This window comes from Miscanthus floridulus, chromosome 9, assembly GCF_019320115.1.
Source record: "Miscanthus floridulus cultivar M001 chromosome 9, ASM1932011v1, whole genome shotgun sequence".
Lineage (NCBI taxonomy): Eukaryota > Viridiplantae > Streptophyta > Magnoliopsida > Poales > Poaceae > Miscanthus > Miscanthus floridulus.
Window position 1 is genome coordinate 14223706 of NC_089588.1, and position 22041 is coordinate 14245746.

A 22041-nucleotide genomic window follows, 5' to 3' on the forward strand; every position below is an offset into this window, starting at 1 on the left:
GGCATCCTTCGGCGGTCTACAATGGGTGATGCGGTGATGTTGTTTGGTGATATGTGACGAGAGTCGACGTCTCAAGAGCAGCCCCCGGCGGCACGTCACGGTGCACCAAGCCGATCACGATCCTACCTCCTGCAACGAGCTCTGTCCTGCTCACTGGATCTTTGACAGGATCTACGTCAAGAAGCTAGGGCCACAAGACGAATCAATCTGTAAACGATGAAGCTTGTTTCCAGGTTGCCGCCGCCACTGAAGATGCCTGGGTCAACGATCATATGAACAGGGAGATCAGATCGAGAAGGTCTACACGCCAGAACTGAGCGCTGGATGCGGCACCGCGCGATCTATACAACCATGCAAGATAAGTATAGAGATAGCAAAGATCTTGAGACTTGCATGCACATATGCATATATACACATACGACAGTGTAATCACGGACTAATTTCCTTGCTGCTTGGATGATCCGATGCCTGCCATTTTACTCCAATCGAACAAGCTAAGTCATGTCTTTATTCAATCAAATATTTTTGTATTTTTGGATATCTCTCTGTCTACACGACCATTATTGGCAGCAACCTAATCGCACCCTTCGCCGATAGCATGGATCCCATCAATCGTCCTGCGGCGACCACATCGTCGGCATGTCACGACCTTCGTCAGCAACACTTGTCGTCAGTGCGTCACAACCCACATCGTCGACTCGTCGTCACCCTTCGGCGACACTCTCCAACAGCCTGAGCCCATCGTCTCGAGATGCGTTTCGCCTCCAAGCTAGCCGATAACAAACTCTCTGAAATCCTGAACGTGCATGGACTACTTGTCATCAAGTACTGCACGCACACCACGTTGACGTGAGCAAGCAATCAGAGAGGAACGTATACACACACCAATCAGAGAGGAACGTGCACGTACGAGATGGTTTTCTCGGCTGCTTATCTGCATTCGGCAGAACCAACTCCGACTCCGCTTGCCGAGTTCAACTACGATGGAGCCTATCAACTGAGCAGCCAAGCGAGCCGCTTGGACTACTCGTTCTGATCACCTACCACGTCACAATGATCGCCACGAAGAATAGCGTTATAACGACCGCGACCACCGTCATGACGACAGGCCGGAAAGCTCGAGAGTCGAGCAATTTTGTCGACGCCGATCAGATAACGTCATACGCCGCCGATCAGACATTTTGACTAAAGCTAAGTACCTCTACTATATCTGCATTTAATATAGCTTTCTCCAATTATTTTCTCCGAGTTTTCGCCATACTCCTCCAATTATTATTTCTCCGGTTATTGTCCATAATTAAATGTCTCCATGTTTAATATCTCCGTGTTTAAGATATTCCATAATGCAATATCCGACCAGTTGATCAGACTATTTGACGCTCACTTCTACTCGGCGCTCAATTCGCCAACCAACTGGTCGGATTGTCTATCACTTCATCGTCAGCTACGCTTAGGGAGAACCAGATAGGAATTTTCCATCATCATCACCATCTGCGGCGATGACTCGGCTTCGTGAGACGGTGATCTCAACTCAAGGCTCCGAGGCACATCCTCTTCGTAAGCGTGAAGTCCTGTTTCTACGATTCAAATGCCAGAGTTCTCCGGAGGTCTAACACTGCGCTTTGTTGGCACCAATCAAGGAGACGCCTACATGCGGCAAGCTAACAGCATGCAGGTCAACTTCAAGAATTCGGCTGCATCACCCGACATTGACTCGTCATCATCCTTCGGCGGCGCTTGTCAGCCCTCATCGACTCGATATTACGAAGCAACTCACGACGACGCATTGTGATTTTCACTAAGTTCAATGTCAACCAGCAAAGGACGACATATTATTTACATGCAAGATAAGTAAACAAACCATCACGGTATTTTGACTGCATCTACATACAGCCACGAGCATGCATGCAAGAAATAAATTCCCTTGCTACCGATCTACACTCACGAAACGTGACTCCAACGTCATCAATCCAAATGAGCTAAGTCATGGTTTTTCCATTGAATATTCTAACATATATATAACTTTGTCTACCTTGATAACTATCAACGGCAGTGGTGACCCTATGCTTTCTCCATTTGTTTTCCATATTTTTTTTCTCAAATTACTTATTTCTTCATGCTAAACATATTTAAGATGATGTATACTATCGCCATTCAAATAGGACTGTGCCCTCGTCTCGATCGGACACGCTCAAGGGCTTCGCCTCCCCACGTGAATTGACTTCGCTAGGCTCCGATTACGCCCGTTTGCCTATGACTCTGCATAGCCGTCGTGCCGCTGAGCCGCCGAGCCACTCGAGCCACCATGCCGCCGTGCCACCGAGCCACTCAAGCCGCCAAACCGCCCGAGTTGTCAAGCGAGCTGCTAAGCGAGCCGTCTGAGTCGTAATCAAGCCGCGTTGGTCTCCAAATTTTGCCACGATCTCCATATTTCGCCACGGTCTCCATATTTCTCCACGGTCTCAATATTTCACCACGGTCTCTAAATCTCACCACGGTCTCCAAATCTCACCACGGTCTCCATATTTCGCCACGGTCTCCATATTTCACCACGGTCTCCATATCTCGCCACGGTCTCCATAATTCACCACGGTCTCCATATTTCGCCACGATCTCCATATTTCGCCATTGTTCTCTAATGTTCTCCAATGTTCACCACAGTATAGTGCTAAGCACTCTACAAATTTTACTCCAATGTCTAATGCTAAGCACGGGAATTTCATTCTTTTTACAAATATGAACAAACTCCAAATAAACATAAACTGCTCTGCAAGATATAAAATTCACTGATATATCGTTCCTGATAAACTCCGCTCTGCTTTCTTCATCATTACGTTCATATATTCTGTTATCCGTTCTACTTATTGTATTGCAGGATTATCGTGTAGATGGTCGATCAACTGGTCGGACCATAGGTTCATGTCTTCGTCGCCGACCAGTTGGTCGGACTGTTTGGCGTTCACATCTACTCGACATCACTTCACCGCCGACCAGTTGTTTGGGCTGCTCGGCGCTGGATTCTTCGCCAACCAACTGGTCGGATTGTCCGTCCCTTCATCGTCAGTGATGCTAGGGGTCCGCCTGCTAGGCTGGGGACTCTTCGGTGTTAGGATTCTTCGTGCAAGTATTGCCACCTAAGCTGGAGACTCCTCGGGCAATCGGATTTTGCTACATCTCGACTGTCGATTTGCCTTTTGGCTCACTACATTTTGCCGACACTGCATATCATAAGTGTTATCAAGGTGCTCCATGCTGTCCAGATCAGGGTGCTGATCCTGGGCGACACGTCAGGAGCCTTGAAAAGTACATCTATCGCAGCTACCCAGTGCTAAGCATGGGGACTTCGTCCTTCACACTTAATTTTTTGATCCTGCTACAAGATGTTTCTCTATCTTACAGCAGGCTCGGGGACTAAGTGTGTACACTTCATCTTACGGTGAATGTACTGTTATTCCTTATAACTGGTTTTCAGCTAAGTCGAAAATTCTCTTGGCGGTCGGATCTTGCTACGTCTCATCGGTGTGCTATCAACTCACACCATGCTATTCGGATCAGGGTGCTGATCTTGGGCAGCACATCTGAGTCTTGATACGCACGTATCAGATGACGTAGCAAGCTTTCAGATTTATTTTCTTTGACCCTGCTACAAGATTCATTCTTCATCTTCCAGCAGGCTCGGGGACTAAGTGGCTACACTTCACCTAAGCGGTGAATGTAGTGCTCTTTTCTTGATTTACCCTCCTTATTTGACTAAGTCATGAATGATTCGTCGCAAATGGAGTCTAAGTGGCTACACTTTGCCTAAGGTGGAGAATTTTTAAATTTTTATCTTGAACCCCTTACATCCTTCTGACAAGCCTTATTTGGCTAAATCCGAGATCTGCGTACCAATTAAACTGGTCGGCTTCAATTTTCACCTCTCGGATCACCGGTTAAATTGATCGGCTTCATGTCAAACTGCTCGGACGTGCTCAAGACGGCGTTGCTCGGTGGATACAAGGCGCTCGGGGACTTGCTGTGGGGGGTATAACCCCAGATACCCACGGCAATAGACATGGGCCGCAGCACTAGGAGGTGGTCTAGCCCATAAGAAGAAGGTGTGTGATGCAAGACACTGATCGCCATGCGTCACACGGTTTTAGGAAGGAATCTCGAAGATAGAGAAGGATCTGTTCGGATATGATAGATATCGTATTCATTGTAAATACTTACTATATATCCAAATAGATCTAGATCTAACCGACTTGTAATCCTGCCTCCCAGACTATATAAGGCGGGCAGGGACCCCTCGAATTCATCTCATATTCAATACAATCCAATAAAGATACATGACGTAGGGTATTATGTCGATTAGACGGTCCGAACCTGTGTAAATCGCTGTCTCTGTGTCTTGTGTCATCATCCGGTTCCTATTACGCGCACATCCACCGATCATCTATTACCGTGGGTATACCTCTGTAGACCGGATTTCGTCGACAGCATCCACCATTGCGATCAACATATTTGCATTGTCCTCTATGAGGAAACAATTGGACAACATGTGTCCACCATTCTAGCTATTTTGTGCAAGAACCAAAAAAGAAAAAGGTGAAAGATGATTCGAGCCTTTACGTTCAAAAAAAAAGACGATTCGAGCCTGAACCTACTGATGGTTGAGTATACTGATGGTTGAGTACTATTGATGTTGTGGGCGCCGCAGGCTTTGGTGGGAGTGCGAAACAGCGGCCTCAATGGCTACAGTTAATCGAGGGCGGGCAGTTGGACCTGGGCATGGAGCAGCACCCTCAATGAAGGCGGGCAGCAGCAAGAACAGTGCAATAACACCTGTCACATAGGTTGTAAAAAGGATGTGTCAAATTTCTCTCCCACACATGATCACAGGATGCTACAAACAGATAAAATGCAAGCAATAGAAAATAATAAGTGCTATATAAAATGCAGGAGATGGAAGCAATAAGAAATTAGGACGCAGGTGCAAGCTTGTGCAGAGAAAAAGAAATAAAGCACATGGGGTTTCTCAAAGTGTAGTGGAAGCCATACTTTGAAGCGCTGGCTGTTCAGTCTCCCCTTCTCTCGCTGCCTAATACTGAGTATATATGAAGCTTGTCGACTTTTGTAATCCAGAAAAGACAGTCCAATGACCTTGATTGTCAGTGTGCCAATCGATTGAAGCATTCGATAAATGAAATTTAAATATACTCCAATAATTAGAACCAGACAACTTGCCATGCTTCATAAATGTTGTTCTGGTTCTCTCTTTTTCTTTCAAAGGGACTGTTCTGGTTCTCTGGTGCCTTGTATCCGCGTTCACTCTAACTATATCAACCATGACCGTTCCTCGAATTAGTACAAACAAACAAAATTGATAATGAAATGAATTTAGAAAAACGAAACTAGAGTGTTGCAATTCTGGATTCCTTATAATTAGCACAACGAATTAGTATAAGTATAGTTTTATTTTTTTCTTTAACCGCATTCTTCCTAATCTACACAAATTCAATAAATCTGATGATCTGCAGCACAGCGATTTTAGACCTAAAAACTAATACTTCTCAAAATTCAAATGATGACTGGTGAGCGGCATGGAGATTTTATACCTAATTTTTTTGCAGATATGATCCTCTAAAGTAATGCTTTCCAGGCAATAAAACCTACAAAAATAGTGCTTAAGAAAATTCAGTTTGCAGCAAACCAGGATTAAACTGATGGAAATGTCACGTCATTTTGAGAAGAAAACTTATACACAATCATTAGTCTATATGAGTATATGTCCTATATATCAACTGGCATAGCCTGCACAATGCAGCAACATGATCCAGCATAAAAATAATTTCTTCACTAATTTCATTGAGATCATGATGTATGAATATGATATGATTATAACCAACACAATTAGGGAAGAGAAATTAGGATACTAAATTAACAAACAGATCTATCTGGTTTTTCTGGAATGCTAATTACTGATTATTAGAATACAAAGAAGTTACTTCTCAGTTGTAAGCCCACAGCATGACACTTGTTATAGATTCTATATCATATGAATTGCAAAAATGAATTGTTCTCCAATAGATTGATGTTAAAATGTTACATGAGAAATTTTACATGGTATGGGTAGGTAAAAACTCTACCTGTACCTCAGTCGACAAGCGGCGGGTTCTCAGAGCCGACCCAGCTGCAGGCAGTGTTTTTCAGCATGCCTCGTTGTTTCATCATCTCCCTAACATCGTGCACGCCGTCAAGGACGAAGCCAGAAAAAATTTAGGAGGGGCTGAACAAAAGAATAGAGGCTTTTTTATCTTCTCTTAACCTTAGCTCCTCCTACCTAATACATATATGCATAAAATTTTAAGGGATGGCTTAGGGGGGCTCCACGTGCCCAAGATCGGTAAGGGGGGCTAGAGCCCCCTCAGCCCCACCGTTGGCTCCGTCGCTGCACACCGTCCCACTTCCCGGCTACCGCAAAGTGTGTTGGAGAATGCCATGTAGGCACTCGGTCTCCCCTTGCGGCTCAGCTCGAAGACCTCCCTCGACGCAATGTTGGCCATGTCCATATCCCCATGCAGTGTAGCCGCCCTGAGCAACGTGGCCCACACATCAGAGTTTGGCCTCACCAGTATACCTCGGACGAAGTCATAGGCCTGACGCACGCTTTCGAATCAACCCAGCAAGTCCACCATGCATGCATAGTGTTCCATCCGTGGCCGCGGCAAGTACTCACTCTGCATGCTCTGGAAAGCCTCCTGGCCCTGAGACAGCAGCCCAGCGTGTGCGCACGCTGACAGAATGCTCAAGAAGGTGGCGTGGTTCGGCCTCACATCTCGCCGCTCTCGCATTTTGCCGAACAGCTAGATGGCCTCGTCAGAGAGGCCGTTCTTCCCATACCCATCGATCATCGAAGTCCAGGTGATCACATTCCTCTCTGGCATCTGGTTGAAGATCCTATGGCCGTCTTCCACCCGGCCACACTTGGCATACATGTCGACCAGAGCGCTTCCAACTTTGATGTCAAAGACTAGGCTGCTCTTCATCCCCTGGCAATGCACCTGCTCGCCGAGCTCTGGCGACGATAAGAGTGAGCAAGCCCCAAGCACGCTCACGAATGTCGATACCGTGGGCCAGAACCCTGCTCGCTGCATCATCTTGAACACCTCAAGCGAGCCCTCCGCCGTCTCCTCCGTCTTGCTGTACCCCTCCACCATGGCGTTATACACCACGTCGTCCTTTGTAACACCCCGGTGTTATGCCAGCATTTAGGCACTACAAATCATGCATATCAAGCATCATCAAGTATCCTAATCATACATGCCTAATCATGTAAATAACAACTGAAACACTGCTTCGCAACATACGAAACATGTTCGTGAAACGTCAATGTTGCATACACCTGTTTAAGAGTTATTTTGCCCTGAATTATGTTGCTAGGCTAGTAAAACATGTTTGGCTATCACGGTAAATCATCTAGAAATGTTTAGCAAAATTTTTGGAGCAATGTTTGTATTTGAATTTTTCTAAATTTTCCTTTTAAAAATAATTCTCCAAAATTAGGGTTTTAAGTTAAACATTGGCTTTGATTTTATAATTCAAAATCTAGAAAGAATTGGACTTTGGTCATAAAAGCAAAGTTGTAGAGAATTAAATTCTATTCAACTTTCATTTTTGGTACATTTTCAAAAGAGGTCATTTTCTTGCTCAAAATAATATTTAAAAGCTAGGATTTAAAATTTTCTTGAAAATATAAATGGAAAAGGGCTTTTCTCCTTCGCGGGCCGCCGCCTCGCTTCCGGCCCACGGCCGAAGCCAGCCTGGCCTGCAGCCGCAAACCTCCCGCGCCAGCGCCGCGCGCATCGCCAGCCCAGCCCAGCCCAGCGCTGCGCCTGGCCTGCCTCCGCGCTCGCCCGCCCGCTGACGCGCCGCGTCGCGTCCCGACCGCGGCAGAGCTCGCCCGCCGCGTGGCGGCCATGCACCGTTAACGCCGTCGAGCGTCGCAGCCGGCCTGCGCCCGCGCCCACGCGCCCGCGCTGCCTCTCCCCTCCGCAAGCGCCGAGCGCACTCACTCTCCCCCTCGCCGTGCCACCGCACCCGCTGGCAAAATCCGCCACGTCTCCTCCACCTCGGCCAGCGATCGTGCGCCCGCAGCTCCGCCTCGCTCTCTGGCACGTCGTGCTCACGCCTGTGCCGACTGCTGAGCCTAGGTAGCGCCGTCTCGAGCCCCGCCACCGTCGGCCATGGCACCGCCGTGCTCGGCCGCCAAGGACCTTCCTCCTCTTCTCCACCCTGCCTAGCTACCTTCCCGCCTTCGCCAGCTTCTCGCACACCGAGTGCTCCCGCTAGCTCACCCTGTCACGGCCGGAAATGGCCGCCGGCCTCGTGGCCGAGCTACGCCGCCGCGGCGTCACAGCGCCGGCGTGGCCTCCGCCTCAGCCGAAGCCAGGCCGAGAGGCCATGGGCCGACGCCCTGCCGGGCCACCTCCCCCTTCCCTTCGCTCGGGCCGCGCAGGCCAAATGTGGCCGTGGGCCAACTGATTCCAGCAGGCTGGCCTAGTAGCGATAGGATGAATTGTTTTCAATTTTTCTTTATTATTTGAAAATAGAAATGGTTTGGAAAATGTTTGGATACTCAAATTTGCTCCAAATCTGTTGAAATAAGTTTTGCTAGGATTCTTATCATCAGATCTACTTGGGAAAATTTTTGCATGTCATTTTTGAGATACTTTGCTGTAGAGTTTTATTCAATCATGTATATTGTTGATAACTTGAAAAATATGTAGAAAAATCTATAGGCTTCAGAAAAATATGATTCTAAGTTTGTTGATCTTCTTATGTAATGTACTTCCTAGGAAAAATATATCTCATGCATATGCTGTGGGAAAATTTTTAGGTGTAGTTCAAGCACCTTTAATGGCTGATTTTTGTTATTTTAGCTAGAGAGCAAACTTTGTATAAAACATGCATGTGATAATTTTTGTACAGTCATTGTATGCTATGAAGAACATAGAAAAAATACTAACTCTGTTGTTTGACACTTTTCACAGTACAAAGTATTTTATGTTCATAATTATGCCATAGCTTGTTATTTTTGTGTAGGCTAATCTACTCATTCAAATATCATGAAAATCTGATGGTAGACTACTTAGGGTAGTATTGTACTAGGGTAATTTTCTAAGATTTTTCTAAGCAAGAAAAATAGAGGTTGCTATTCAAACCTATTATTAATTAAGGTTTAATTAAGTGTTGCTTTTTGTGTGATTAAGGAATTAGTAAAGCTTTGGTGTATCTTTGAAGCAATTAATAAGATGTGTTGATTTAGCATATTAGGAGTAGAAGAGAATGCAGTAGATGACATGTGCTTGTAGTATATGTTCTTGGATGATGTTGACTACCTTGCATTCAAACATATCCATTGTATTCATCTCCTTTGATGCACCGTTTGCATAAGCGCTTACGCACATTGCATCATATAGGATCGCAAACCGAGAACCCAGTCGTCATACCCGAGGAGCCCGAGGAGTAGCTCGAGGTGCAGCCGCAGGAAGTGCCCGAAGCCAACGAGGAGGACGTTGAGGAACTTCCGGAGTGCCCCGATCACCGTCCGAGCTCCTTCGAGAGAGGCAAGCCCCGGAGCATTTTCTCTCATTTTGCAATTATTAATTCAATGCTTTACTTTAATTGATGCATTACGTATAGGAGTTGTTTGCAACCGTTGCTGCATTATACCTTGTTTACCTTTGTTATACTATATCCTTGTTACCCTGGTATCCGTAGTCGAGTCAATACTTAGCTGGCTTAGACCGGTAGAAGTCGGGTGATTTCGTGTCACCTACGAGCTATAGGTGGTTATGGAACACTTGGACAGTTATAGTGAATATGACAGTATGGAAGTTGTTTAATGATCATTGGTTATCATTATCTGCTTAATCACATGTTTGCTCTAGTATAGGTGCAAATCTAGTCGACAGATTAATAACAATTAACTTGACAATAATGCTTTAAAAAGGGTCTTGAAATGCTAAAAATGCTTCTTTTTGCAAATGAGTCAGCTACCCTACTATAAAGCCCTTCATAATCCTTGGTGTCACTTATTTTCGGTTATGTCGGATAAGTCTAGCTGAGTACCTTCTCGTACTCAGGGTTTTATTCCCACTTGTTGCAGATGGGCAGATGTATTACGGCTACTGTATCAACTGCCTTTATCCTGCGATGGGTGATGCTTAGGACCATGGGCATGGTCATTCCTTACGTCTCGTCTGATGCTTTTGTTGGAGATGATCATTCGCTGGCACTATATTTGAACTCCGCGTGAGTGTGTGTGTGGTTTGAACAAATGACTTCCGCTACTTTTTATTCGAACTTGTTTTGTAATAACTATGTTGAACTCTGATGTATCTGAGATTGCAAACTTTTATGTAATATGTGATGGTGACCGCTAAACTTATTACGATCTTGGCTGGAATAGAAGTTGGTTTGAAATCCTTCATGATTTCATGGCCTACCGGGTTATACGGGCTTAAGTTTGCTAAATCGTCTGCTCTGGCGGATGATTTTCTTACTTAATTTCGTATAATTGGTCGGTTCTGTTACAGCTGGCATCAGAGCATGGTTTAGCGTGTTACTGTTCATAAGTGTATTTAAAACAAAAAGGCATTTGAAAAACGTGAATTTCAAACTATAAAGTGTGCTAGTGGTCATATCCTTTATGCCCAGTTTAGGACTCTAGGTGGCTTAATTAAGTACTGACTTGGGGTTCTTGCATCATATTTCTCTTTTGTCGCTCATACGGCGTGCTATTGTATGAGTGCCACTTGTTTGAGTGGTAGTGTATGGATCAATTGCCTCTACGCCTCGGTAAGTGTGAGTTGTGAGAGCATGATCGGATACACTACCGATCTAGGGTGAATGTATATATAATGCTGGAGTAATTACATGTTCTACGCATGTTTTACAAAGGTATCTCATGTATGGGTCTTCCGTCTGTTGAGGCGATGCCATCAATAGGACGATGGTTCGGGTAGTTACTACCGTTGTACATGTATCTGGGGATTCGTGTAGAACGTGTAGATAAAATTTACTGCTTTTATGCATTCATTGGGAATTGGGCTGAAATGAATCTTCTGCAAGTACATAACAACGCTATCGTATAGAATGTATTAGTTACGTATTTGAGAGATTGTTTGTATGCCACCGAATTCGTCGTTAGAAATTATTTATTTCATAAGTTTGTGAGAACGTACGGCGCGTACATACATCATATTACTTGTGCATTTCATTCATGTCATGCATTCCTCCCCTTATAAATTGATTATCTCATTTTGATAAAAGTTGTATCACCTAAAATATGTTTCCCCGGGGTAATGAAAGAACTTTTGCTACAGATGGCCCGCACGAAGCAGACCGCCCGTAAGTCCACCGGAGGAAGAGCACCTTGACGTCCGTTGGCCCTAAGGGAGCACCGCACCATGGACACCTTCTTGAGCGAGTTTGGCATGCCGGCTTTGCTTTGGAGAGTGCTCCATGATGTGGGGTACCCAGAGGGTCAAGAACCGGTGTACTCCTGGAATGAGAGCCAGTTGGTAGAGGATGGACTTGCAGTGGTAGAAATCATGGTTCCTGCTCTCGGTGATGCTCCAGATTGGGATGGTTGGCACTTGGAGTTTGAGGGTCGCACTCCTGCTGAGGGTGCAGAGGGAGCAGCCTTTCGTGTCATCAGGGATATTATGAGCAGATTTCCCAGTGAGCTTGCAGCAGCTCTAGCTGGCACCTTTCCTAGGGATGATCCTCATGATGCCATTTGGGCTTAGCCTTAGGGAAGCGCATTGGTCAGAGGTCTAGCTGAGGGACAGGCTAGCGACAACCAGGCAATGAGTGCTATGTTCGCCGCCATCAGAGCGTATGAGGGTCTCAAGAGTACCTACTAGACTTTGACTAGCTTGCGTGGTCAGGATAAGCTCAAGGGGAGAAAGCAGAAGAAGAGACAGGCATGTGCTATAGCTAGCTTGCAGGAGCAGTTGGCTGATATGAACTTACAGCGAGACTAGGCGGTTGAGAGAGGTGATAGAGCTATGCAGCGGGTGCATACGTTGACTCAAGCCAACAACAATGCAGACCGTATGATAGGACAGTTGGTTCAGGAAAGGAATGAAGCCTGGGACGAGAGGGACCTTCTGCTGTAGAGGGTCGATGAGCTAGAGGAATACAATGGCAACCTGCACGAGGAGTTTCACGTGCTCTACAATGGGGTTGGCCCATATGCTCCACCAGATGCCGCTGGCATGGACATCGACGACGACAACGAGGACGAGCCTGTAGTTTCACCTGGGGGCAATGGTGACGTCTCCGATCCCGACGATGGCCCCGAGGAGTAGGCTAGTTGCCTTGCGCTAGTATCTGGGTCCTGTCGCGATGACCTTTCTTTTGTTGGCATGTAACCTATTGTATGTTGCTTCGAACATATGAGACTTGGCATGTGGTTGGAACTTGATTTCGAATGCGATATCTAAATGCATAAAAAGTCCAGTGTATGTATGCTGGCAATTTGGTTGTATGGACGCGATGTTTGCCATCGAAGTAAATTGATTAAGTGATGTGGTTTTAATTGGGATGCGATTGTTGTGCCTCTGTTTTATTGTATGAATTTATTCTCTCTAGTAAATTCAGTACGGCATAATTTTTCCTTCATTCGTAATTATTACAGCTTCACTCAATCATTACTTGTTGCTGAAATATGCAGATGACAAACACTCGCCGAACCACGTATGAGGCCGCTGAGATCGGTGCTAACGGTGCGGGGACCGGTGGTGGTGGTGGTGGTGGAAATCATGGCAACAACAGTGAACCTCCCCATGAACCACATTTGCCACCTCCTCCCCCATTTACCCCCGAGATGTTCCTCGCATAGTTGCTCGGGAGTCAGCGCAACGCAGAACAATCCCAGAAGAATATGGAGGATTTTCTGCGCACCATCGCCAACAACGTTCAACGCGGTAACAATCAGGGTGGTGGCATGGGAGTGAACCAATATAGCAGCTTCAAAGATTTTATGGACACCAAGCCGCCAGTATTCAAGGAAGCAACAGAGCCACTCGATGCTGAGGAATGGATCAACACGATGGAAGATAAATTCCGTGTGTTGAGGTTGACTGAGGTGTTGAAAACGGAGTATGCTGCACTTCAGTTGCAAGGACCTGCGGGAATGTGGTGGAAGCACCATCGCACCACCTTCCCTCCAAATGCTCAAATTTCGTGGAGAGAGTTTGCGGAGGCCTTCCGTGGAGTCTATATTCCACCCGGGCTGACCGAGATGAAGTTAGGAGAATTCTTAGCGTTAAATCAGGGCACCAAGACCATGATGCAATATCTGCATGCCTTCAACAACTTGTGTCGCTATGCTCCTGACATGGTTGACACAGATGCTAAAAGGATAGCCAGTTTCAAGAGGGGACTCAATCCAAAAATGATGAAGCATGTTGGTACCAACAACCGCGTTAGATTCAATGACTTCATCAGTGACTGACTGAAGCAGGAGAAGAATAACAATGCCTAGCACCGCAGCCAAGACACGCAAGAGAGCCCTTGAAGGTGGTCCGTCGCAAGCTAGAGCACCTATGGGAGGTCGTCCTCCATATCGTCCATCGGCACCTGGCGCTAGGTTCAGGCCACCTCAGCAAAGAAGTCAGAATTTCCGTGGACCCTAGAAGCCTTACAAGATGGCAGTACAGCCCAACAAAGCAGCTGTAACTGCGGTACAAGGCAGTTCCAAGGGAGCTGTGGGATCTGCTGGGACAGTGAGGAGACCCTGCTATAACTGTGATCAACCCGGCCATTTCTCGAGATTTTGTCCGTACCCGCCCAAGAAGAAGCAGCAGACTTATAATGCTAGAGTGCATAGTATGACCATGGATGAAATTCCTGAGAGAGAGCCCATCACTGCTAGTAAGTTTCCTGTCAATGAAAACCCTGCAGTTGTTCTATTTGATTCTGGATCATCGCATTCTTTTATGAGTCAAGCATTTGCACAGAAACATGAACAACTATGCACAGAATTGGGTTATGGTTACCGTATAAGTTCAGCAGGGGCTGATGTTTTGACCAACCGGATGGTTCGAGGGGCAACCCTTGAATTAGGTAGCAGGAAGTTCTGAGTGAACTTGATAGTTATGCCTGGATTAGTTTTGGATGTCATTATAGGGATGAATTGGATGAAGGATTGGGGAGCAGTCATAAATACTGGAAGTCGAGTACTTACCCTTAAGGATCCCCTAGGTGAGGGTACTTTCCAAGTACCATTGCCTCGAAGAACAGACCTTATAAGTGTTACATGTGCTACGGCAGTCATTCTATTCATCAGATTCCGGTAGTGTGTGAATTTCTGGATGTATTCCCGGATGAGCTACCTGGTCTTCCACCGGATAGGGAGATTGAGTTTGGAATTGAGTTAGTCCCCAGAACAGCTCTGATTTCAAGGAGACCCTATCGGATGCCTCCAGATGAACTAGCTGAGCTAAGAAGTAGCTAGAAGATTTATCAAAAAAGGGGTTTATACAGCCAAGCAAGTCTGAATGGGGATGTCCCGCCTTGTTTGTGAAGAAGAAGAAAGAGGGCATGTTGAGAATGTGCGTAGATTACAGGCCACTCAACGCTGTGACCATCAAGAATAAGTATCCCTTGCCTCATATTGATGTTCTGTTTGACCAATTATCCAAGGCCAAGGTGTTCTCAAAAATAGATTTGAGATCCGGTTATCATCAGATCAAGATTAGGCCACAGGATATACCGAAAACTGCATTTTCCACCAGATACGGGTTGTATGAGTATCTTGTCATGTCCTTTGGCTTGACAAATGCTCCTGCATACTTTATGTTTTTGATGAATACAATTTTCATGCCAGAATTGGATAAGTTTGTGGTGGTGTTCATCGATGACATTCTGGTGTACTCCGAGAACGAGAAAGATCATGAAGAGCATCTGAGAACTGTCTTGACCAGACTTAGGGATCATCAACTGTATGCTAAGTTTAGCAAATGCGAATTCTGGTTGAGGAAAGTTCCTTTCCTTGGTCACATTCTATCAGAAAATGGAGTTTCAGTCGATCCAAGTAAGGTGCAAGAAGTTATGAATTGGAAAGCACCAACCACAGTTCCTGAGATTAGAAGTTTCTTAGGACTAGCCGGTTATTACCGTCGCTTTATACTAGACTTTTCAAAGATTGCTAAACCGATGACAAGTCTCCTACAGAAGGATCACAAGTTTGTGTGGACAGAGGAGTGTGAAGCAGCTTTCCACACTTTGCAGAAACTGTTGACCACTGCTCCTATTCTAGCACAACCAGATATCGAGAAACCATTTGATGTGTTTTGCGATGCATCAAAGATGGGATTGGGCTATGTTCTTATGCAAGAAAGGAGAGTCATTGTCTATGCCTCATGTCAATTGAGGAAGCACGAGGTCAACTATCCAACACATGATCTTGAACTTGCTGCAGTTGTGCACGCCCTAAAAATTTGGAGACATTATCTACTTGGTAATGTGTGCAACATTTTCACAGATCACAAGAGTCTTAAGTACATCTTTACCCAACCAGAGCTGAACATGAGACAGCGCAGATGGTTGGAATTGATCAAGGATTACAACTTGAATGTGCAATATCATCCTAGAAAAGCCAATGTAGTGGCAGATGCTTTGAGCAGAAAGTCACATTACTTGAATGTGCAGCCATTACTTGAAGATGGGTTCAATCTAATGCATCCTGCTGTGTTACATAGTATTCAGATTAGTTGCTCTTTAGAGAGTAAGATAATAGAAGGCTAGAAAACCGACAAGGGGATATTCCACATCAAAGAGAAAATAAAAGAAAAGTCATCTCAATACTTTAAAGTGGATGAACAGGGCTGTGTTGTGGTTTGACGACCGTCTTGTGGTTCCCAAGGATCGAGAGCTTAGGAATAAACTCATGGATGAAGCTCACCTTTCTAAGCTATCTATCCATCCCGGAAGTAGTAAGCTATATCAAGAACTAAGATCTCGTTATTGGTGGACCAAAATGAAGAAAGAAATTACAGCATATGTTGCCAGATGTGACACATGTTGTCGAGTGAAAGCTATTCATATGAAACCTGTCGGTATGTTGCAACTCTTATCAGTCCCTAGTTGGAAGTGGGACGATATAAGTATGGATTTTATCACGGGTTTGCCCACTACTCAAAAAGGACATGATTCGATTTGGGTAATTGTGGACCGTCTTACCAAGACCGCTCATTTCTTGCCTGTCAAAACAGAATATCGACCACCTCAATATGCCGAGAAGTATATCGCTGAAATTGTGAGGTTGCATGGTATACCAAAGACCATAGTATCTGATAGAGGCTCATAGTTCACGGCTCACTTTTGGGAACATTTACACAAAGGCTTAGGAACTAGTTTAATTCACAGTACCGCTTATCATCCTCAGACAGATGGTCAGACTGAACGAGTGAATGCTATTTTGGAAGATATGTTAAGAGCCTGTGTATTGTCTTCTAAGGGATCATGGGAGTCATGGTTATCATTAGCTGAGTTTTCTTATAATAATAGTTAATCAAGAAAGCATCAAGATGGCCCCATTCGAAGCTTTATATGGCAGAAAATGTAGAACACCATTGAATTGGGTCGAGCCTGGTGATAGAAGGTATTATAGGCATTGACTTTGTAGAAGAAGCCGAGAAGAAAGTTCATATTATTCAGTAGAATATGAAAGCGGTCCAATCATGTAAGAAAAGTTATGCAGGCAGAAGAAGGAGAACCCTTGTGTTTGAAGTTGGTGACTATGTTTATCTGAAAGTCACGCCAATGAAGAAGAAAAGGTTCGGAGTCCGAAGAAAGCTTGCCGCGAGATTCGTCGGACCATACAAGATTCTGGAATGAAGAGGTCTGGTAGCCTACAAGTTAGAGTTACCTGAGACAATGAGTACCGTTTTCCCAGTTTTCCATGTATCACATCTTAAGAAATGTTTGCGTGTTCCAGAGGAAAGAATAGAACCTCGAGGCATCCAACTCAAATCAGATTTGGTGTATCGTGAGCAACCAGTTCGGGTATTAGACACTAAAGAACATGCTACTCAGAATAGTGTGGTAAAAATATACAAGATACAGTGGGAATCATCATGATGAAGGAGATGCAACTTGGGAAACGGAAGAGTATCTACAAAAAGCTTATGAAGATTTTTATAACAAATGGTTCGTCACCCAAATCTTGGGACGAGATTTTTATAAGGGGGGAGGGCTGTAACACCCCGGTGTTATGCCAGCATTTAGGCACTACAAATCATGCATATCATGCATCATCAAGCATCCTAATCATACATGCCTAATCATGTAAATAACAACTGAAACACTGCTTCGCAACATACGAAACATGTTCGTGAAACGTCAATGTTGCATACACCTGTTTAAGAGTTATTTTGCCCTGAATTATGTTGCTAGGCTAGTAAAACATGTTTGGCTATCATGGTAAATCATCTAGAAATGTTTAGCAAAATTTTTGGAGCAAGGTTTGTATTTGAATTTTTCCAAATTTTGCTTTTAAAAATAATTCTCCAAAATTAGGGTTTTAAGTTAAACATTGGCTTTGATTTTATAATTCAAAATCTAGAAAGAATTAGACTTTGGTCATAAAAGCAAAGTTGTAGAGAATTAAATTCTATTCAACTTTCATTTTTGATACATTTTCAAAAGAGGTCATTTTCTTGCTCAAAATAATATTTGAAAGCTGGCATTTAAAAATTTCTTGAAAATATAAATGGAAAAGGGCTTTTCTCCTTTGCGGGCCGCCGCCTCGCTTCCGGCCCACGGCCGAAGCCGGCCTGGCCTATAGCCGCAAACCTCCCGCTCCAGCACCGCGCGCATCGCTAGCCCAGCCCAGCCCAGCGCCGTGCCTGGCCTGCCTCCGCGCTCACTCGCCCGCTGACGCGCCGCGTCACGTCCCGACCGCGGCAGAGCTCGCCCGCCGCGTGGTGGCCATGCACCGTCAATGCCGCCGCGCGTCGCAGCCAGCCTGCGCCCGCACCCACGTGCCCGCCTACTTCTGCTGGAGTCGGTGCGCTCGCTTGCTCACTCCCGCGCTGCCTCTCCTCTCCGCAAGCACCGAGCGCACTCACTCTCCCCCTCGCCGCGCCACCGCACCCGCCGGCAAAATCCGCCACGTCTCCTCCACCTCGGCCAGCGATCGTGCGCCCACAGCTCCGCCTCGCTCTCCGGCACGTCGTGCTCACGCCTGTGCCGACTGCTGAGCCCAGGTAGCGCCGTCTCGAGCCCCGCCACCGTCGGCCATGGCACCGCCGTGCTCGGCCGCCATGGAAGGCACCTTCCTCCTCTTCTCCACCCTGCCTATCTACCTTCCCGCCTTTGCCAGCTTCTTGCGCACCGAGTGCTCCCGCTAGCTCGCCCTGTCATGGCCGAAAATGGCCGCCGGCCTCGTGGCCGAGCTGCGCCGCTGCGGCGTCACAGCGCCGGCGTGGCCTCCGCCTCAGCCGAAGCCAGGCCGAGAGGCCATGGGCCGACGCCCTGCCGGGCCGCCTCCCCCTTCCCTTCGCTCGGGCCGCACAGGCCAAATGTGGCCGTGGGCCAACTGATTCCAGCAGGCTGGCCCAGTAGCGATAGGATGAATTATTTTCAATTTTTCTTTATTATTTGAAAATAGAAATGGTTTGGAAAATGTTTGGATACTCAAATTTGCTCCAAATCTGTTGAAATAAGTTTTGCTAGGATTCTTATCATCAGATCTACTTGGGAAAATTTTTGCATGTCATTTTTGAGATACTTTGCTGTAGAGTTTTATTTAATCATGTATATTGCTGATAACTTGAAAAATATGTAAGAAAAATCTATAGGCTTCAGAAAAATATGATTCCAAGTTTGTTGATCTTCTTATGTAATGTACTTCCTAGGAAAAATATATCTCATGCATGTGCTGTGGGAAAATTTTTAGGTGTAGTTCAAGCACCTTTAATGGCTGATTTTTGTTATTTTAGCTAGAGAGCAAACTTTGTATAAAACATGCATGTGATAATTTTTGTATAGTCATTGTATGCTATGAAGAACATAGGAAAAATACTAACTCTATTGTTTGACACTTTTATAGTACAAAGTATTTTATGTTCATAATTATGCCATAGCTTGTTATTTTTGTGTAGGCTAATCTACTCATTCAAATATCATGAAAATCTGATAGGTAGACTACTTAGGGTAGTATTGTGCTAGGGTAATTTTCTAAGATTTTTCTAAGCAAGAAAAATAGAGGTTGCTATTCAAACCTATTATTAATTAAGGTTTAATTAAGTGTTGCTTTTTGTGTGATTAAGGAATTAGTAAAGCTTTGGTGTATCTTTGAAGCAATTAACAAGATGTGTTGATTTAGCATATTAGGAGTAGAAGAGAATGCAGTAGATGACATGTGCTTGTAGTATATGTTCTTGGATGATGTTGACTACCTTGCATTTAAACATATCCATTGTATTCATCTCCTTTGATGCACCGTTTGCATAAGCGCTTACGCACATTGCATCATATAGGATCGCAAACCGAGAACCCAGTCGTCATACCCGAGGAGCCCGAGGAGCAGCTCGAGGTGCAGCCGCAGGAAGTGCCCGAAGCCAACGAGGAGGACGTTGAGGAACTTCCGGAGTGCCCCGATCACCGTCCGAGCTCCTTCGAGAGAGGCAAGCCCCGGAGCATTTTCTCTCGGTTTGCAATTATTAATTCAATGCTTTATTTTAATTGATGCATTACGTACAGGAGTTGTTTGCAACCGTTGCTGCATTATACCTTGTTTACCTTTGTTATACTATATCCTTGTTACCCTGGTATCCATAGTCGAGTCAATGCTTAGCTGGCTTAGACCGGTAGAAGTCGGGTGATTTCCTGTCACCTGCGAGCTATAGGTGGTTACATGGATCTGCTTGGATGACTATGAAGTCATGGTATAACTAAGTGTTAAATGAAATTGAGACCGGACGGAGACTTGCAGAGTTTTGGACTGTAGTGCTTTCCGTCTGTGTCGATTAAGGACCGACCGTTGTTGGGCCTCAAGTCATGTTGAACGCATGCCTTATATTTAGCTGGCCGGATAAAGTACCTTCCGACCACGAAGCTGGGAGATTATTCGGGCCGAGTAGATTGCCCGTAACGCACTGTACCGGAGCAGGTGTGATAGGACACAGGGGCGAGATGATAAGACCAAAGTGCAGTCGGTCAGCCCCCGGGTACATGTGGTTCCTGGCAAACTCGAGATTCCTGGATAGTTGACTCGGTGATCAATATCTCACTTTAGCGGGTGAGTGAGGTTTGTGTAAGGAATAAATCACCAGCTGGTTAGGAATCGATTCGAATCGTCATCGCTCCTAGACAGTGAGCACTTGACTTGAGTTACTTCATCGTAGTAAATGTTATGGAACACTTGGACAGTTATAGTGAATATGACAGTATGAAAGTTGTTTAATGATCATTGGTTATCATTATCTGCTTAATCACATGTTTGCTCTAGTATAGGTGCAAATCTAGTCGATAGATTAATAACAATTAACTTGACAATAATGCTTTAAAAAGGGTCTTGGAATGCTAAAAATGCTTCTTTTTGCAAATGAGTCAGCTACCCTACTATAAAGCCCTTCATAATCCTTGGTGTCACTTATTTTTGGTTATGTCGGGTAAGTCTAGCTGAGTACCTTCTCGTACTCAGGGTTTTATTCCCACTTGTTGCAGATGGGCAGATGTATTACGGCTACTGTATCAACTGCCTTTATCCTGCGATGGGTGATGCTTAGGACCATGGGCATGGTCATTCCTTACGTCTCGTCTGATGCTTTTGTTGGAGATGATCATTCGCTGGCACTATATTTGAACTCCACGTGAGTGTGTGTGTGGTTTGAACAAATGACTTCTGCTACTTTTTATTCAAACTTGTTTTGTAATAACTATGTTGAACTCTGATGTATCTGAGATTGCAAACTTTTATGTAATATGTGATGGTGACCGCTAAACTTATTACGATCTTGGCTGGAATAGAAGTTGGTTTGAAATCCTTCGTGATTTCACGGACTACCGGGTTATACGGGCTTAAGTTTGCTAAATCGTCTGCTCTGGCGGATGATTTTCTTACTTAATTTCGTATAATTGGTCGGTTCTGTTACATCCTTCCCCTCCATCTCCTCGAATATTGCCTCGGCGTCCTCAAACAGCCCTTCATTCATGCACCCAACGATCAGCGCCGTGGAGCACACCACGCTCCGCACAGGCATCGCGCCGTGCACCCGGTGCGCGTACCCAAGCGACCCGCTCTTCACGTAGGTGTCCACCAGGGCCACGAATAGGATCTCGTCGGACTGTGCGACCTACCTCAGCACGTGCGCGTGGACCTCCTTGGTGACGACGCCGGGCAGAGCCAGCGCCGCGGATAGCTTCAGCGCCATGAACAGCGCGAAGACGTCCAGCCGCCCCGTGGACGCCGCGAGCCGCCACACGACCCCGAGCGCCTCCGCGGGCCGCCCCCTCGGAAGTATCCCGCAACGAGGTAGTTGTGCGCGGCGCAGGTCGGGTTCGGCATTCCGTCGAACGCGACGCGGGTGTTGTGGAGGGAGCTGCACCGGAGGTGCGGCACGAGGAGTTTGACAGAGAGGTCGGCGCTACCGGTGAGGCCCGACGTGAGGAGCTGCGCGTGGAGGGTCTGCAACTCGGCCCGCGGTGGGGACGCGTCGATGAGGCCCTGCACCGCGGCCGCTAGCGCGGTGGCGGTGTGGAGGTGGAGAGGGACGCGCGGTGCCAGCGAGCCATCACACGGGTGGGTCGGAGCCCTGTTTCTCTGAGCTGACATTTCTGGCTCTGCTCGTCTATTTCTCTCAGCCGGCACGGAGGCTCGTCGTCGGCCAGCGGGCATGGCGGCGGTGCGGTAGTGTCAGGGCCGGCGTCGGGCCCGGGCGCAGCAGGGCGGGCGACGCACACGCAGGGGATAATTGGGTTGGGCCTATCGACTAACCGACCACATCGGTATCGGCCGATGTATTACGTATTCACTGCAAA

The 22041-nt window shown here is 46.1% G+C and overlaps 1 pseudogene; it reads right to left on the reverse strand.

The window, feature by feature from the left end:
* Window positions 1–6135: 6135 nt before the first annotated feature.
* On the reverse strand, window positions 6136–21835 carry LOC136482036 (pentatricopeptide repeat-containing protein At1g28690, mitochondrial-like; annotated as a pseudogene).
* Between the last annotated feature and the right edge of the window lie 206 nt (window positions 21836–22041).